The sequence below is a fragment of the Helicoverpa armigera genome, chromosome 8 (genome assembly GCF_030705265.1).
Source record: "Helicoverpa armigera isolate CAAS_96S chromosome 8, ASM3070526v1, whole genome shotgun sequence".
Classification (NCBI taxonomy): domain Eukaryota; kingdom Metazoa; phylum Arthropoda; class Insecta; order Lepidoptera; family Noctuidae; genus Helicoverpa; species Helicoverpa armigera.
The window spans coordinates 7,025,054-7,032,636 of record NC_087127.1 but is presented as its reverse complement, the minus strand read 5'-3'; the positions used below and the strand labels follow the sequence as shown (position 1 = coordinate 7,032,636).

Sequence of the window (7,583 nt, the reverse complement as noted above, 5' to 3'; positions counted from 1 at the left end):
CTTAGGAACACCTGCGGTAATAATCCTATCAAGTAATTTTATTACTCCACTAAGCTTGTCTTTATTTTCGTTTGCTAAGTAAGAGTGGAGGAAACTTCAACTTATGTAAGTACAAGTAGGTACTCGAGCAAGTAAGTCAAATTGACTTGGTTTCACTCAGTCACGTGTAGCGGAAACTTTTCGTTTGGTTAAGGAAAACATTATGAATAAAATGTACAATTACAATTTGTGAATACAGACGTTGAACTTATTTGAGGTGACTCAATTGTTTTTTACGTACTTATTCATACTACTCTTAATTACGAAAGTAGTATTTTAAACAAAACATGATTTCCGAATTTTTTATCTCTTATTTTGTAGGTATTCTTATTTTTTATTTCTTATTTTGTAGGTATTCTTATTTTATGGTATTTCAATCTTATCTATTGGTAATGTGTTTCAATCCACAATATATGTCCATCTAACACCGAAAACTTTAACTTCTTTGCCTAATAAACGAATACATCATCCAAATATTATTACATGAATGAGATACATATATATACTTTGTGTCGAACCCGTGTTTCCACGCTTTTCCTGGCACGTTTTTATTTCAGCAGAACACGTGGTAGAAAATAAATTGAAATACTAGCACACGTGACATGGCAACGGTAAAAATCGGTCACGAGGTGCTGGTCTGTGGTTTCGAAAGGGAAAATATTAGAAATGAACGTTTGGTAATCGCACTTAATTGTGGTGGAAAGTTTTATGCTCCATTAGATGTTTTTTGATGTTACAATGGCTTAATTTTTTGTGTAGTTCCGTTCGCGTCACGAGAAAATGACTTACTCGATACACCTAATAAATTCTTGTAGACATGATACCTAATTGTATGCAGACATAATTATAACGTTTTTCACGAAGTTCGTGCAGACCGATAAAATAATTTTTAATTGGGCAAATAGCATTTGTAATTTTGCTGCATTATCCTCTATCAAGCAATAAATGCAGTCAAAAATAACAAAGCATTTTTTTCCAATTCTGCTGACCAGAATATACCCAACAACAGTAGCTTACATAAGCACAAAGTTATAACTACAGGGTTGTCACGCCGATGTTCTATGTTCGACGTACCCATGGAGAACAGGAGAATAAAATAGTAGAGGCGCCATAACGGAAAATCTCCTAAGGATCGCAAACAATCGGATGTTAAAAAACGAGGAATATAAAATATATGTCTCCACTCTTACAAGCCTTCTTTGGACCCGGCCACTTTTTGTGTACCAAATATTATTGCCATCTCTAAGAACCACAACTCCTCATTAGTGCACTCGTAACTCACCGCTTTGGTCATGCCCACTGTATTTGACCTAGAACAAGGTGTCTGACCTACCTGCATTATAGCATCTCCGCTTATCTTTCCTTACTCCGACGTACCCTTTGCTTCCCCATCTGAAACTTGCGGATTGTGACAAACTACTTTAATGGCCCGGCGAGACTTGTCTTAGTATCTGTGTACTAGCAAATCGGTGGGTTTCGATATGTTTTGTTTACTGTTTGTTGTTGTGAATATTTTATTGTTTTTCTGTAGTTATTGTTTGAGAAAGGGGTTGTACCTACCTATATTAATCCTTAGTGGAATTTGGAAGACAAAGTGTGTGTAATTAGTGGCTTTAATCACGTTCCTAAATGTTTGGGCAACACCGGCCGGGTGACTTGTCAAAAATCAGCTGTATAATTAAAAATTGTATTAAAATAGAATAATTTGTTAAATCGCCCTAAAAAGTTGATAACTTAATAGTAATAGTCGTAAATATAGTGTACAAATGTTTGTGACGTTATTGCAAAAGGATAACTCGTAAAAATCTACACAACACGGAGGCGGTCAGCTGTCAACCGCTCAGTTCAAATTAATCGGATTTTAACGGGAAGTATCTCTCTATTATAACTGTAACACGCTTTGTTATACTAATTCTCTGGTAGTATATTATGTTATTTACTATAAAAGTGAGAATAACGGAAAAAAAATAAAAATAAATATCAGTTTTGTAACCTACCTTATCTTAGAAAATTAAAAATTAAAATCAAATAAAACTAAAGAAGTCCCAATACATTCTTGATTCTAATATAAGTTACATGTTCCTTTAACAGTAACTTCTGTTACATTACACATTGAAGGCAAATTATAGACAATTATGTTAACAAAATCTATAGCTACATTTCAATTTTGTACTTAATTTTCTATTAATTAAATCAAACTCATTCTGTTCTATGCTATATAATCTTGAAACTACTTAATTCATATTTTAAATAATCCAACAACCTAAACCTATTACCTAAAACTATTCTTTTCTGTCTTTCTCATCTTGTTTACTCCACGCTTTCAGTAAATACCTGACACCATGTTCGTTATGACAAGGAAGGCCACTGCCAAGGACATGGAGGTGAAACTGAAGTTAGCCCTGGAAAAGCTCAAAACATCCGAAGAGCTCTGTCAACAACTGTTAAGGGAACGTGACGACAGCGAGGAAGAAATTCAGAAAATAATTAGTAAAAACTCTGAATTGAAGTCTCAACTTGCAGAATTACACATCCAATATATGGATGTGCTGGATCAGCGGGATAGGTTACAGGATTTTGTAGGTTCTTTTAGTGAATGTAGTGATGCTCATGAGAGGGCTTTGAGTCGCATTAAGGAACTGGAGACAAGCTTAAATGATGCTCACAAGTCAATAATATGCTTCAAGCAAACCCAACAACAGCAGGAAAGTGATGACACTCAACGCCTTTTCAGTGAGCTTGTTACTTCAAATTCACTTCATATTAATAATTTGAGTCACAAAAAGATTAAAAAATACATAAGAATAAACAAATTGATACAAAAAATTAAGAAAGTGTGTCATAAACAAAAATCCACACATAAATTACATAATTTACTTAAAACTAAAGTTGACTTAAAAAATCAGTTAAATTTGTGCACTAACCAACTTTTACAAAGTAGGCTAATGTATGACCAAGACACACTAGTTCTGCAACAGGAAATGCTTGAACTGCAACGCGAATTAACAAAAATTACACACAAATATGAGACAGCCCAATATCAAGTAAAGGCACATATTTTGGCTACCGATGAGCTGCTCCAGTTAGGTAGTGAAAATATGGACCGTCTTGATTCTCTTAAAAATAAATATAACAACTGTACTTGTTCACAACCAGCAGTACAAGCTGACCCAGAGTTAACTTCGCCTAGTACTATGCAGTCAGCAGTGAGCAGTGACATAATACCACCTGTTGTCAATGTTCAGTGCAATATTCCACCATCAAGCATTTCATATAATAATAATTCGGAAAATCAAAACAATATATCACAAATATTTTCTGATAGATTTGGTCTTGGTTTTGGTAAATTAATCTCTCAATATTGTAAAAGTAAAATAATAAACAATTGTTCACCCGGTGCCAGCTACAATGAGATAATAGAAAAAATTAAATTGACAAACCTTAATACCACTTCAACTGCCATTATGCTATTTGGAGATAGTCTAGCAGTCAAAAAACAAAATATAATAGAAAGTGTTGAGTCAATGATAAAATTAAATAATACAACAAATTGCAAGTTTATAATCTGTGCCTTACCATATTCTAAAAATTTTACTATAGAACAAAATCAGTACATATTTAATTTAAACCTATTAATGTACAATATAACTAGGCATTACAATAATAGAATAATGTACTTTGATACAAACAAATTTATAAATAATTTTGTAGTGACAAATGATACAATGTATCTAAGTTTTTATTATAAACGACAAATTGCTATATTGATAGCAAATAATATACAAATTGACCCGGGTTCTACTACGGTAACCTCTTCTTTTAATAATATTAGTAGTTCTACTAATACAACTATTGATACACCTGATAGTTTAAACTACATGGTGCGACAAAGGGTGGGCCACATCAACTGAATGTTGTACATCAAAACATTCAGGGCCTCTCCGGCAAGGATTTAGAATTAAGTTTATTCATTGAACATTATATGGTACAAGTAATGTGCATAACTGAGCACTGGCACAGAAATAGTGAAATAATATTCCTTAATAACAGTAATTATACAGTACAAAGTTCATTTGTTAGAAAGGAAGCCATCCATGGTGGCTCTCTTATAATTGTATCTAATAATTTAAAGTGTAAGGAACGTTCAGATATAGTAAAATTATCAGTCGAGCGCAATGTAGAATTATCATGTGTTGAACTGGAGCAGTTTGTTATAATTTGTGTATACAGGCCTCCTTCAGGTGATTTTAACACTTTTGAATCAGTAATGGAAAATTCTCTTTCTAAACTTAATTCCACTAGTAAATCACTTTTAGTTTGCGGTGACTTCAATGTTAATATTTTAGAATCATCTTCTTTAACTACAAGGTTGCTAAACTTATTTAAATCATTTAACTTAGTAAATTTATTTCTAGAACCAACACGAATTACGGCAACCTCGTCAACCTGTTTAGATAATATATTTACTAATTGTAGCGCCACAGAGACTCTGATTACCAATGGCCTTCCTTCCGATCACCGTGGTCAACTGGCACGGTTTCCTGATAAAAAGAATAAAATCAAGCGGGAAATAACATGTCGGCCCTTAACAACCAGTCGTTTTAATAGTTTTAAAAATAATATTAACGCGAAACTAGACAATGAAATATTAAATAAAAACAATCCCCATTTAATGTACGGAGCACTATTTGATATAATAAAATACGAATTTAATTCTAGTTTTAAAACCAAAACGCTCGTACTAAAAGAAACGGCTAACTTCAATGAGTGGGCTACCCCCGGCATTTACAAGAGTAGAGCTAAGCTGTATGAGTTGTATGAAATGAAAAATTATAATTTTGATGAAAATTTTATTAGATATGTTAGGAATTATTCTAAATTGTTTAAAAAAGTTTGTCATGCGGCAAAATCAATGTATTTCAGTAATAAAATTAAGAATAGTAAGAGTATAATAAAAGCGACGTGGAATATTATAAATAGCGAGACCGGGAAAATCAAACAGCGTGATAATCAGTATAAAATCATTAATGAGAATCAAGTTTATGAGAAAGATTCTGATGTAGCTCGCGAATTTAACACATTCTTCTCTAATATTCCAATCAAGACCACTAGCGGCTTAGACTCCTCTGCCACCAACGCCGAAAAACTTTTACGTAGTAGTGTTAGTCAATGTGAAGCCACATTTACCTTTAGTTATATTTCACCTTATGACATAGTAAGAACCTTCAAGTCATTAAATTCAAAAAAGACAGGTGATTTATGGGGTATCTCTGTTAAAGTCTTAAACTGTATTATTGACGATATTGCGCCCTATTTAGCTCGTATATTTAATGAGTGCATTGACTCAGGTACCTTTCCTGAACTTATGAAATACAGTAAAGTTATTCCTCTCTTTAAATCCGGGAGCAAGAACGATCTAGGTAACTTTAGACCCATCTCAATTCTACCCGCGTTGAGCAAAATTTTTGAAAAGCTAATTTTAAATCAACTCCTCCGGCATTTTAATTCATACAATATTTTACATGCGGAACAATACGGTTTTACAAAGGGTCGCTCCACAACGGATGCTGGAGTTGCTCTACTGAAACATATATTCAGTGCGTGGGAGAAGTCACAGAATGCTATCGGGGTGTTCTGTGATCTTTCCAAGGCGTTCGACTGCGTCCAACATGAAACGCTTACCCAGAAGCTAAAGTACTATGGTATTAGAGACAGCGCACTTAGTGTTATTAGCTCATATTTAAGCGGTAGAATGCAATGTGTTGACGTTAACGGTGTCAAATCTTCCAATCTACCCGTTCGTTTGGGCGTACCGCAAGGGTCGATTTTAGGTCCATTTTTGTTTCTTGTATATATTAATGACTTGCCATATTATTTAAAATCATTGTGTGATGTGGTATTGTTTGCTGATGACACGTCTCTAATTTTTAAAGTTGATAGGAATAGAGTAGATTTTGATGACGTGAATTCTTGTCTTTCACTAGTAACGCAATGGTTTACAGCCAATAATTTAGTTTTGAATACGAAGAAAACAAAATGTATTAAATTTGCTTTGCCCAATGTAAAAAATCTCGGTCCCGGTGTAATTTTGAACAATGAGGAACTTGAAACGGTACATGCTACGACTTTTCTAGGGATAACAGTAGACTCCAAAATTCAATGGGGTGAGCATATAACTGGCATCACGGGTAAATTAAGCTCTGCTGCGTACGCTGTCAGGAAAGTAAGAGCTCTCACCGATGTAGCCACGGCGCGTTTAGTGTACTTTAGCTATTTTCACTGCATCATGTCCTACGGAATTCTTATGTGGGGCAATGCTGCCGATATCGAGAATGTTTTCGTACTACAGAAGCGCGCTGTCCGTGCTATATACAAACTTGGTGCTAGAGTCTCCCTTAGGGAAAGGTTTAAGGATATTGGTATTCTGACTGTGGCGTCTCAATACATTTATGCCAATATAATATACGTAAGGCAAAACCTAGATTCATATAGTAAAAACAGCGACGTACATCATTTTAATACTAGAAATAAACATAAGTTGACCGCACCTAATTATCGCCTACATAAGGTGCACGGTTCATTTGTGGGGCTTTGTGTACGCATTTATAACAGAATTCCGGTTCATCTGTTGGAATTAACGGACAGTTCTTTTAAAAACAAAATCAAAGAAATTCTTGTTAAAAAGGCATATTATAATGTTAATGATTATTTCACAGATAAACGCAGATGGCAGCTCTGAAGTGGAATAAAAGTGCTTTATTTTATTTTGTATTTTTCGGTGTTTTAAATTAATAATTGATGAAATTGAAATTGAATTGTATAATTGTAAAATAAATTAATAATAATTAAATTGTAATAGACAGCTGTGTTGCTGGGAAGTTTGTTCTTCACCGCTTCTTCTTTCCAGCCATAACACTAGGAAGTGGTGAAAGGGGGGCGTTTTGGGGGTGCTGTCATTCATGTAAAATTTTGACGTTAAAAAGTGCTAATCGTATTAGCCTATTTTAATAAATGATTTTGACTTTGACTTTGACTTGACTCTGAGTTTATGGTCAGTTTTACTCAGTCATATTTTTCGTCACATTGTTTCTCTTAGGTAGGTATACTTTTTGTGGAAAAGTGCCTCCGCAGATTTTTATTTATTTAAGTAAATATTATACAGCTTTAAAAAACCTAACTACAAATACATCGTCCACTGTCTAGCCATGTCGTACTTCGTTGCAGGTATATTGAAAATCGATATTTTAAAATTCTATTATACCCCGAAGCCTGACTTTCACTGCTGTAGATGGCAGCATGCCAACTTCGGAAACGACCAATATACAAATTAAAGCCTTGATTCATATATATTTCACTAACCGAGGGTCGATGCCAGACTACGAGTGTCATTAATGTCATTATGGTTCAAGTATAATTGTAATAACCTAATTTACGTTAAGATCTCTTTTCTGTTCTCATCTACGAATTATTAAGTTTCGTCAATTTCGAGTTGAATTTTCTTAACCATCCTTTATAAAAAATTCTGAAGAATACCTTATAAAATC

The 7,583-nt window shown here is 33.9% G+C and overlaps 1 long non-coding RNA gene across 1 annotated transcript; it reads left to right on the top strand.

The window, feature by feature from the left end:
* The first annotated feature begins 2,477 nt into the window (after positions 1–2,477).
* Positions 2,478–7,066, top strand: LOC135117229 (uncharacterized). Its single transcript, XR_010276722.1, has 2 exons — positions 2,478–2,618; positions 6,756–7,066. It is a non-coding gene; the product is annotated as an uncharacterized LOC135117229 (long non-coding RNA).
* The last annotated feature ends 517 nt before the right edge of the window (positions 7,067–7,583 follow it).